The sequence below is a fragment of the Pieris napi genome, chromosome 6, assembly GCF_905475465.1.
Source record: "Pieris napi chromosome 6, ilPieNapi1.2, whole genome shotgun sequence".
Taxonomy (NCBI): Eukaryota; Metazoa; Arthropoda; class Insecta; order Lepidoptera; family Pieridae; genus Pieris; species Pieris napi.
This window is the reverse complement of record NC_062239.1, coordinates 12,188,386-12,200,855: the sequence shown is the minus strand read 5'-3', so window position 1 is coordinate 12,200,855 and position 12,470 is coordinate 12,188,386. Positions and strand designations below refer to the sequence as shown.

At 36.1% G+C, this 12,470-nt stretch overlaps 1 protein-coding gene across 2 annotated transcripts in view; it reads left to right on the top strand.

Annotated features, from left to right (window-relative positions):
* Positions 1 to 12,470, top strand: part of LOC125050348 (dipeptidyl aminopeptidase-like protein 6) — a 142,052-nt gene that overhangs the window by 21,727 nt on the left and 107,855 nt on the right. The window lies entirely within an intron of this gene.

Sequence of the window (12,470 nt, the reverse complement as noted above, 5' to 3'; positions counted from 1 at the left end):
CCGTTACATGGTTAAGTACATTGTTATGTCACGGGGGTGATAAACCTTTTTATAAAAAAATAAATCAATGGTGCTGCAACCGTTTTTAGGTCTGGGCCTCACATTTCTGTATCTGTTTCATGATCATTTTTTAATCTAATAGGCAAGTAGGTGATCAGCCTCCTGTGCCTGACACACGCTGTCGAGCAAGCCGGTTTCCTCACGATGTTTTCCTTCACCGTTCGAGCGAATGTTAAATGCGCACATAGAAAGAAGTCCATTGGTGCACAGCCGGGGATCGAATCTACAACCTCAGGGATGTAGCTGACTACTAACCGCACGCTGAAGCCACTAGATCAACACTGCTCTTTTTATATATATAATAAATATATAACGAGAAATAGACGAAACATTTTCATATGCAGACGATCTACAATAAAATTGTGAGAATAAAAATTGTTTCGGTTTGGAAATCGGCACATGTTGCAGTTTTTTGTTTTGGAAAATACGATTTTAATTGCCAAAAGCTTTTGCGGGGTTTTCGTTGATTTTATATGCTGTACGCTGTTTTTTAACTATGCATTCTAACAATTTTATGTTATCTAATTCTGAATTGAAATAAAAATAAACGTAGAAATGATTAGTATTCACAACTTTTTATTTCGTGGCTTTAGACACTTTTAAATTTTTAAATAACAATACAATAATAATTATAATTAACGTTTGTATCTGATGCCAGCGATGAAGAAATGATCCCAACCATTTTTATTCTTTATGAAATAGAATCTCGCTGTTGGCCTTAATGGCCTTTACAGTTCAGCTCGGGCTGTTTCGACGATGGGCATTTTCCCGCGACAAGCGCAAAGGCATTTCCTGCGAGACTCGGACCTCGGCTTGGGCCGTCGCGCGGTGGTCAATCGCCTGAAGGGCAGGACGGAAGCTCACAAGAGTCTGCGAAGTAGGAAGGCCTTTTCCGGTGAAGGCGGTTTTTTACCCTATTCTAGTTTTGCCAGTGTCACCTTGTATTTAAAGGACATCTGACTTCTTTTATTCAGGAGGACTGGAGGCGAGAGAGAACTAACGAGGTCTTTTTGCGGAAGTACTCTCAGTATCGAGAACTGACTTTTGTCACTTGCCTTTTATGGCTTGCCAGTATAGGGTTACCTCTTTTTTGAAGCGGAATTTTTCCCGAGATTGAGCGATAGCACCGGGTTGGCCTCTAGCATAGAGAAAGGTCAATGCACAATGTACACTTTGCAACGTCAAACAAGATATATACATTTTGCTTCTAATTTTACATTTACTGCCAGTTCTCAAATAGCTCGTATCGAATTTTAAATCGAACGTAGAACGGAAGAGAAGAACTGGCAATAAACTCTCCGCCACACTTTTTAATCGAACTGCGATGCTCTTGTCGGGATTTATTTGGAAACCCCATAACTGGTGGTATCGAGCCCGACCACACCGCACGCCGTGCTTATCTGAAACCCTTTATCCACTCCTACGCATCTCTTGAGATTTTTTAACTTACTATACAGGGTGGCCAAAAAGTCGTGGATCAAACGCAAATAGGGGATAGATGACGTCATCAGCGGCAAAAAATTGTTCTACGGGAGGTCTCTAAGGTCAGATATTAGAGCGACTCATGGCCACGTGTAATACCTTTTCAGAATCCTTATTAAATGCGCCAAAACTTGTAGTACAGGGACACTTTTCGGTGAAGTAATTTTTTTTCACAGTGGGGTCCAAAGTAAAGAAAAATTTATGTTTTGAAAAAATGTTATATCGTATCACTTAATATTATCTTGAATACACTCAATAAACAACTATAAATAGTATGTCTAACGCAAGAACTTTTCGGTACCAATCTAGTGAATATTATGAGAAAGATATAGGATGTAGAAATTTTCGAATTTTAAGAAGAATTAGTAAAAAAGTCAATTTTCATATAAAAACCAAAATAAATCATAACTCTGCAGGGGTTGACCTTAGAGACCTCCCGTAGAACAATTTTTTGCCGCTGATGACCTCATCTATCCCCTATTTTCGTTTGATCCACGACTTTTTGGCCACCCTGTATATAATATTGGGTTGTACCTAAGGTTGTTTAATGTAGATATGAGCATTGAATCTCCAATGTCTCTCTGAATTTTATGGACGTAAAGATTAATGGGCAAAGTAAAGTGAAAGAGTAGTTATAAGAACACTATTAATTGTTCCGACTGTCGACTGAGCCAATTAGTTATCGGATAACAGCGTTTTTGTATTTGTGGTGTGAGTGATAGCGATTGAATGTTTTCGATAACAACGTTAAAAAAATAGTGTTATGCGTCATGTTTAAAGTCTGCTAATCAGAAATAAAAAAATAATTAAAATAAAATAAAAGTTCCTCATGACACCTTAAGTAATTAATAATTTAAAAAATTTAAAACAAACATTTGTTATCCTCTATCAGCAGTAGGCATGGTGAAATAGGAGCACGTACTTACATTCTCGTGGAAACAACACGCCCATCAATTGACTGGATCAGAACATTGCTGATAATCCGACCTTTCCCTGTTATATATATATATTTTGAAGTGTATTTTAAATTGTAGAATTATAGGTATTATTGTGTAGTTCCATTGTATTACTAGGAACTATAAAGATAGAATAATTATGTGGCTAGCTAGATAATAAAATGAATATAAAAAACATCGCTAGCAGTGATACTACATCTGACGAAAATAGAAAGGAAATAGAGCTCAAAGTTTCTTTGTGATCGTTTACTTATATTTACACAGTTTCGTAATATAACTGGGTATTAACGGCAATTATGGGTCAGCAGTACACGTGTTTTCCGCTTCCATGCATTCGTATACAGTTTAATAATAACTAGAGACAAATATTTTGTTTTTTTATGTAACAGGAGGCAAAATGGCAGGACGCTCACCTGATGTTAAGAGATAATATTATCTGTGTCTATTTAAATGGCATATTAGATTAGACACTAGCCGTGTAAAAGTTCTGTAAATTAAAAATAAAAATTTGAATAAAAAATACTAAGAATTATTTTACATAAAGTTTAAAATTAAAATTACATTTAATTCAAATTGAACATAAAAAGCGATTGAATTACAAAATTTAAATTAGAAAACTTTTTTTACAACAAACGGCCAAGAATCTCATCTGCTGTTACAATGCCAGAAGGCTCGCAAGTGCGTTGCCGACCTTTTAAGAATTGAACTCTCTACGTTTTGAGTATTTTACATTAGGTAGGTATGGTTTGATTTATATTCTTGTTATATGTGACACTACGTGTTCTCTTCACCACCTCCAATTCAAAATTGTAGCGTAACTACAATTTGCTATTGACAAAAACAGGACGGTTAAATATACCTAACAACAAGATGGAAAGAGAGGGAGAACTTGCCTTTAATCACATTAGCCTACAAGAAGAAACAGATATGAAGTCATCAGCCCGTAACCAAAAAGACGTAACTAAATTATATCTGTTTCAAAAGATAAATTAAATACATGTAAGTTTATGAATAATTTATTTGAAAATTCCTTCCTACAAAGCGAACTGGTCAAACAACTCAAACTTTGATCTCAACATTTCGAAACAATCCTTTGAACCTTATTCTTTGAAATGCGATTTTGACAAATAAAGGTTTTATTAGTTTAACCCCAATTTTCCTGGTGCTTACAGTTTTTCCATCAGTTTATCATTGAAAATATAAGGAAAAGCTTTCAATGAATTATGTACTAAAATATATTTTTATTTATTTATTAATAGATATTTTGGTTCATTTGGACAGGCGTATCTTCCACAGCTCACTGTAGTACAGCCTTGCGATTCTGTAACTCACTTTTCGAACTCACACAGCGGTTTTCGCATCGGCGGTCGCTCTCAAATTAGTCGTGAAGCAGTCATTTTATGATTTGGCATTCTGATAAACAATAAACTACAAGCTCCCACCTTATCACCTTAAATAATAAGTATTTTGCCCTTCTCACTATCTCTCAATCGGTCTCAATCGCTCTCTCAATTTTCTTCGACAAAAACGCTGCACATCTTCGTGACGCTAATATTATTATTATTGTGTGTCATCCGTAAAAAAATACCGTCATGCGCATAAAGAAGTTTTACTTCAAAAAGTCTGGAGATTATTTAGGCAAGATACTCTTTCTCTAAAGTGTGGATGAGTATAGGTCGGCAGTCACTCTCTGGTATCTCTTTTTGTTCATGGCATTCTAAACAATTGTTTTACCGACTTGTCTCCCGTCTATTTTCGGATGCTTTAGTCCCCACACTTCGGTCATTATTATGAAGACCTATTGAAAATTTAATCGAATTTAAGTTGATAAATAGTTCTACATAGCTATCTATGCCTTTCAGCTTCAAGCCTCATAGGATGAAATACTAAATTCCAGTTTAGTTTGATTAAAATGCAAATCTCAACACAGCTCGCGGAAATAGGAGTACGGCACCGTTTTTGCACGCCTAATGGAATTATTAACGTCTGTGTGACGTAGTGGTTAAGACATGGTACCCAGAAGGTCCTTAATTCCCAAATCTTACATATACATTATTTAAAAAACAAATAAACAAACCTTATACGACTTCTAAGCGAACTCTTCTAAGCTAATAAGGTTAATTTAAGAAATTAAAAAAAAAATTAACTGTTTTAAATTTTGTTTTGCTGTAAATCTAGTTTATGGAATTGATAGATTTTGTAATCGTGCTAGTGCGTAGTTATTTATGGTCACTTTAAATGTTCACACATAACAAAACAAATTTTATTTATTTCACGTATTTTTTAAACTAAGCGGGAGAGAGCCCGGATTGTGCGAAATGTCACACAAAATGTCGCAAATTGCTTTTCGTGGTACCAGGTTGTCATGAAACCGTAAGAGGCTTACGTGAGAACGTCTTCGGGGTAAGTAAATCATTTAAGACGGCTGTCGGGTCGTGGTTAGTTAAAAGCATTTATATTATTATAAACAATATATAAGCATTATATATATTTTTTTGGTAATTTGAATACTTTAAAAGACGTGCCTCAAGAAATAGGCAAAAATAGAAATGCACTCTTATCTTAAAAAAGCAATAATGTAGCCGCCATTAAAGTAAGTTCACTCTTCACGAAATTTAACAAAAACAGACCATGTTTCTTAATGTTTTAGAAAGAAAGGAAAATCTATATCTATATAGTCTAATCGGAACGTGAAGCCTAAACGTTAAGTTAGGTACTTAATTTTTGTCCCAATAGCGATATATTTTAAATATTGAACCTATAATTAATTGTATTTAATAGTTTTAAATGTATGAATGAATAATTACACCTACTTTTACAATGACATACATTGATGATTCTCGGAAACGTCAACTAAATTTATCAGCCTTATAGACTCATTATGTCCTGATACATAAATGAAGAAATACATTGTAATTCCTTAAATAAGCGTACGACCAACCAGGCTCCAGAAGATAAACCACTCCTTATATGGAAATTGTTTTCGTTTTTACATCAAACTCCCAAGCAAAATTAGAGAACTGAATAAATTCAAAGCTCTTGTTAAACGTAAATTTAGTGAAGCTAAATTAAATTAAATTTGACGAATATTTAAATGATCCTAATCCTTGGGATTGAATTGCTCCAGTTCAAACAATTTGTATGACTCAAAATTTAGCGATTAAAAAGAGTGGCGGAGAGTTTCTTGCCAGATCTTCTTGCCCGCCCTTGACTTGCGAACTGGTAGTAAATGTAAATTTGGAATCATTTTAACTCCTTTTCTGTTGACGTTCATAAGTGTACTTGTTTACCTATATGAATAAAGTTATTTTGAGTTTGAGTTTACAAATTGAAAAGTTATATATATATATATATATATTCTCTTTATGGATATTTTAAATAAACATTTTCCCAAATGCAATTTCATAATTCAAGATATCTTACAAGACAAGAATACACAACACTTGTTCCGTAAACACGTCGCAAAGACCACACTTTCAATAGACATCGTACGTGATCAACTTTGCAAGAGAGGGCTCAAGTTAAACTGGTTTAACTTACTAGAGAATATGGATATTGTCTTGGATAGCTCTTAGATATATTAGGGGTTTTATTATATATAAAATGTAGTATTTAAAATTATTTATGTAGATAGTACCGGTGACCCCAAAGCTGGTACTTTCCTGGCTCAACGAATAAGTATCGCAATACAGCGAGGATATGCTGCCTGCGATAAAGGAACACTGCCACAGGGACCAAACTTTTTAAATTTGTTTTGATTTTCTTTTTAATAATTCTTATTATTACTTTGTATGGTAAGAAAATTGTAAATACTTGATTGTAAATATGAATTATGTTTAGTAAAGAATTTACTGTATTTAGTTACTATTAAAAACTCGCTTGTACGGTGACGGAAACCATCGTGATTTAAGGCCCATTTCCACGATGCCATTTTCTTGCCTAACACAACGTAACATTCTTGATCAATGGGAAAAGTTTCCTTTCAAAGCTATTATTGATGTAAACAGCACGTACAATAATTTCTTACACAATTCTTGTACGCAAAATTATCTCTTCATTTGCAAACATGAGTGCAGTGAGTGAGGGTGTGTTAAATTAAAAATAAATTTAGTTTAATTAGTTAGTAAGTTAGTTTAGTTTTTATTATGTATTCAATAATTTGCGATGATTTTAAAAGAGTCGCTTATTTTTCTTTAGATGCCTGAAGTGCAGACATTTACAGACGTTAAATCATTACGATTTGCCGAGTTCATTAATTCAAATTACTCTAATAATCTAGTTGACATTACTAACATTAATAAAATATACAATTTCCTTTTAATTTAGCAAATATAAGTATTTAAAAATCCACGCGATCAAATATTTTCATTGTATTTCCTTTTGTCTGCATGAACATGATCCGCAATTATCTATTTAGTTCAGTTGTAATTAACAGAAAAATAAACTGAAAATTCAACAATTAGTGCCAATGATTTCATGGTACTAGGATTTTCCTGGTAATAATGAATCAGAAAATTATAAAAAAAAATAGGAAAAGCCAAAGGTTTTTTTTTAAATTTCGAAATGTGATAAGTTGTTGACTTTAAATTCGTGGTTTTATTAAAATCATTTCAAGTTCTTGTACGCCTGTCTATCTCCAAACAAGTTCAATCATAAAAGCCAGCAACGCACTTGCGAGCTCTCTGCGATTAAATTGTTGTGGGTTTACATAGAGGTAGTTTATCCTTCGTATATTTTCTATGATGTGATATATTTTCATCATGATTTTTTTTACTAAATTTTTTACAGACGGTTTTTATTTACTATTACGTAGATAACTTTAATAAATCTGAGAACACGTTGCATGTTTTATTTTCTACTAATAATGTCAAATCGAATAAATAAAATTGTACTAACTGTTAACAAGGTTTGATTTAATTGTATTAGAGAAAAACCAAATCCGTGGAGCGCGTGGCATCTTTTAGGTTTGCTCTCAGATTTTTTCTTCACCGTACGAGCGGTTATAAATATATATAATTCTACTGTACGTGTGTGTCACTGAACTCCTCTTAAACGGCCAAACCGATTTGAATGAATTTTTGTATGTGTTTTGAATTTTTTGGGTGGCGCCCTGGAAGGTTTAGATTCACAAATCAGCCCGGCATATGACGCTGTAATCGGTATCTAGGTTTATTTATCTATACGTCTGGAATAAATATAAATATTCAGTGCATGTGTTTGTAATTAAATTCCTGAACGGCTGGACAGTTTTTGATGAAATTTTTGTGTATTCAAGAGAGAGAATGATTTGCATTATTAGTTTTTTTGTATGTAAGACGTGTGTACAGGACAACGTCTGTGAATCCGATAGTATATTAATATATAGATAGAGAGTATACTGAAGCCCCTTGAAGCCAACACTATCAAAATATAAAAAAAATTAGTTTAACTTATAGTGGCGATGTTGGTAACGATTCAACAAACCAGTATATCAAGAGCTCCAGTTAAGTGGATGTAAACGTGGCTCGGAGTTAGAACTTGTTACAAACTAATAAGTTCCGTTAGTTATACTAACTTAACATACAAATTCCTTTCAATTTTGCTAACGGGATAATAATATAACTTTTGTATGTGTGTACTCGTTGGCGTTTGTGTGTACTCGTTGGAATGTGTGTGTACTCGATAGCGTGTATTCATTGCTCATACTAATCAAACTGAAGCCTAGTTTCAAGAGGTCAACCCATTACTTAATATGTCGAACGTAATGGACAGCGCAATCTTGAAATACGAAATCTGAATAAAAGACTCACAATAAATAAATAAATAAATAAATTTTAGGTCCGGTCCCACTAAGACATGTCTGGAAAACTACACTAAAGCCTCCGAATGAATTTTTATACAGACGTTTGGCCACAATCCCACCTGCTATTAAGTGACTTGTGGGCTATTGGTACAGGCATCCAGAAGATGCATACCGCCGCTTTAATAGACCCATATAAGTTAATAGTTGAGCAGAGTTGACTTCAGCGTGCGACTCTCATACCTGAGGTAGGTTCTATCCCCGGCTGTGCAGCAATGGACTTTCTTTCTATGTGCGCATTTAACATTTGCTCGAACGTGGGAAACATCGTGAGGAAACCGACATGTCTTAGACTTAAAAAGTCGACGGCGTGTGTCAGGCACTGGAGGCTGATCACCTACTTGCCTATTAGATTTAAAAATGATCACGAAACAGATTCAGCTCCAGATGCTTCGTTGATGACCACACCGCTCAGACATGAGCTGCCGATTAGAGAGAGGGAAACCAACCAATATTAAAGTGACGGAAGGTTAACTCCTTTGCTGTTTTTACAAGAATGAATGAATGCTCATCACATCGAGACAGATCAATCAATCAAATCTAATGAAAATAAATTTATTCAATTTAGATGCGTCTTAGGGTATGGTATGCTTATGAATGTCAAATACGCTTACAAAATTTGCGCAAGAGCAAGACTATGCCATCCGTTCGCAAAACTACGAGGAGGCCTTGTTCTGAGAAGAATGGGCAAGAAACTCAGCTATTTTTACCCTCCCTCTCATTATAATTTTTCAAAGGAATATGTCATAAACCACAACGACTTTAAAGTTACATAAGTAAAAAAAAATCTTGTCTGTGACTTACCACATTCACCATAGTAACCTTTACACATTAATGTTTTTTTTAATATTTGTTTTGAGTCTGTTTAAAGGCAGTTCTAATATTTCATTAGGAATCATGTTAGAAGATGATATTATCCTGTATTAACTTGACGCTCCTCGGTCCACAGCTTACGCTATGCCACAGCACCTATATGGAACCAGGTGCTCATTTAAGTATATCCGAACCGTAGAAACTTAGGATCTTTCAAGGAAAAAGCCGATTCTTTAAAGGTATGCAACTCGCGAGCTTTCTTTCATTGTGAACTTGGACGCTGCCTCTCTTTTATAAATTTATAAATCTAGGTACTCTTGAAGCAATGTTTAGTTTATAAAACCAAAGTTTTTAAAAGCAATTTATTTTTATAATTTTCTATAAATATTTTGGGGACCGTAAAGCGCGAATTGCTTCAAGCAAGTTTGACAGGAAGATAAGAGTACTTAGGCTTTCATAACTTCACTGTATAAGCTGAAGTTCAAACACTTCAATCTTGAAAGTCCTTAAACATATCAAAAACTTATCACGAGAGACAACAATTTATTATTAAATAATTTAATAGAATTTCGAGAATTGTGTACATTAATACAAAACCCGAATAACCCGGTGGCTTAAGCTCACATCATTTCTTGTCTTTGACGTCAGGTAGGTGCACAGCTTTCAGATCAGCCTGCGCCTAAAACATACCAAAAAAATTCATGCACTATTCAAAAATATAGGTAATCGTATTAAAAGCGAGTCTCGTTTTAAAGAGAGGAGAGGTTTCGGGAGTGTAGCTCACGCCGACCACGTCGACGCGATTACGCACACGTATTCCACTGTGACCTTCTCACATTAGTAGATTCGAGAGCTGGGCTCGCAGTAGGGCAGCAGATGCTCTTGACGGGGACATGGATTAAGGGAACCTGTTAGCCGACCCTCAACACAAAAAAATCCCTGAGAGACGGTGACGCGATTACGCACACGTACTCCACTGTGACCCTCTCACATTAGTCGATTCGGGAGCTGGGTCGCAGTAGGGCAGCAGATGCTCTTGACGGGGACATGGATTAAGGGAACCTGTTAGCCGACCCTCAACGCCAAAAAATCCCTGAGAGACGGCGACGCGGTAACGCACACGTACTCCACTGTGACCCTCTCTCACTAGGCGATTCGGGAGCTGGGCTCGCAGTAGGGCAGCAGATGCTCTTGACGGGGACATGGATTAAGGGAACCTGTTAGCCGACCCTCAACGCAAAAAAATCCCTGAGAGACGGCGACGCGGTAACGCACACGTACTCCACTGTGACCCTCTCTCATTAGGCGATTCGGGAGCTGGGCTCGCAGTAGGGCAGCAGATGCTCTTGACGGGGACATGGATTAAGGGAACCTGTTAGCCGACCCTCAACGCAAAAAAATCCCTGAGAGACGGCGACGCGGTAACGCACACGTACTCCACTGTGACCTTCTCACATTAGTCGATTCGGGAGCTGGGCTCTCAGTAGGGCAGCAGATGCTCTTGACGGGGACATGGATTAAGGAGCGAGCGGATGAGGCTGTTGGGTTTTAGTGGTGGTCCATTGCACGTCACGGACCGACCCACCACACCCCGCGCGGGAGTCTGTATGTAGGTTTCCCAAAAGGCGAGTCTCCATCGTGAATTCCAACCTATATGTATATTTAATAATAATTAAGCCTCATTTATTCCTTGAAAAATTTACAAAATAAAATTTACAAAAAGTTACAAAACATACACACACACATAAAATACATACAATAATTTTGTTTTTCCAAGGACCTCTTATTGAGTATAGGCCTCCTCCAATTGACTCCATCTCTCTCTGTTTTGAGCATTTTTCTCCCAAACCTCTCCACCAACTTTCTTAAGCTCGTCGGCCCACCGTGCAAGAGGGCGACCACGCTTGCTTTTTCCTGGTGGCCCTTTCCACTTTGTTACCCTCTTTGTCCATCTGCCATTATTCATTCGAGCGGTATGTCCCGCCCATTTCCACATAAGTTTTTTGCAATAGGACAGTGCATCAATAACCTTTGTTATGTTTCTTATTTGTGTACTTCTGATCTTGTCCTTCAGTTTTAAATTGAGTATACTGCGTTCCATTCCTCGTTGATATGTATATATACAACAATGTAAACAAAACGGTCACACATTAGTCTCCATAAAATTTAATAAGGTTAACTTGCTTCACGTATAAACACCGGTGAAATTTCGCAACAGACGTCGTTAGGAATTAGTTAATCCTCAATTTGTAATTTATATTCGTCAACAAAGGGGATTATAAATTGACGAATTTACTACGGAAACTTTGGGATGCCGGAAGTACCTGACGATAATACAATTAGGAATTTGAACGTCCTTACAAATCGTGGACTTTGGGGGGTACGAAGTCGAGGCATAAACGGCCGTATGTAATCCAGAGTTTGCGACATGGGGAAGTCATAGTTCGCGCTGAGTATTGGTACTGTACGATTAAATAATAGAGGATTTAAGTTTTACTCTATATTAACCACCCGCGTACCACAAAAGAATATAAGCGAAATACTGAACTCTTAATTGCTATGTAATGAATGCAATGTAACAGTTGCGGAGAGTGCCTGCGTCTGGCTATACTCTCGGGGCGTAACTCCGACGATTTAGGAAATCGCCACGCTTATAACTATGAAAGCATGAGTGAGCAAAATGTGCAGCCTTGGCTCGTACAGGTACCAGCTTTGTGACAATTATTATTAGTTGTATATGGAACAAAAAATGGTCCATAAGGAACACGATTTATAACAAGGTCGTTAATGTTTTTCCGGAGTATGTGACGTCATGTGACGATATTGGGGCCGGGGGCAAATAAATGTCTATTCATTAACCTGTTGATGCTGTCAATAGACATCTACGCCTACTTACAGTGCTACATACTTTTCTTGGCCGGCGGCTGAAATTAGTACTGCCGTCGCCATTTTGAAATGTCAGACTGACATTGTCAGTTAGCTCTCAAATACAACTACAAATTTTATTATCTACCAACATGTAATAAAAACCAACTAAAATGTATTTATTTTTATTTCTTGCAGTATTAATTACAATGGCAAAGTTTTAATTATCGACCGGTTCTGATTGCTAGCTATCTTAAAAGATATTATATTAATAGTAAAGGTAACGAAATCTATCATATCAGTTGTTTCTAAGTTTGTGTCACATTTATTTAAGCCTAGAACTGTATTTTCTAGATACTATGCATTGTTTTATTGAGACATTTCAATAAATTATTAAGTTAGCCTGCATGACTTCAAATTATTCCCCTTATAACGGTTAATTTTAATTTACTGGC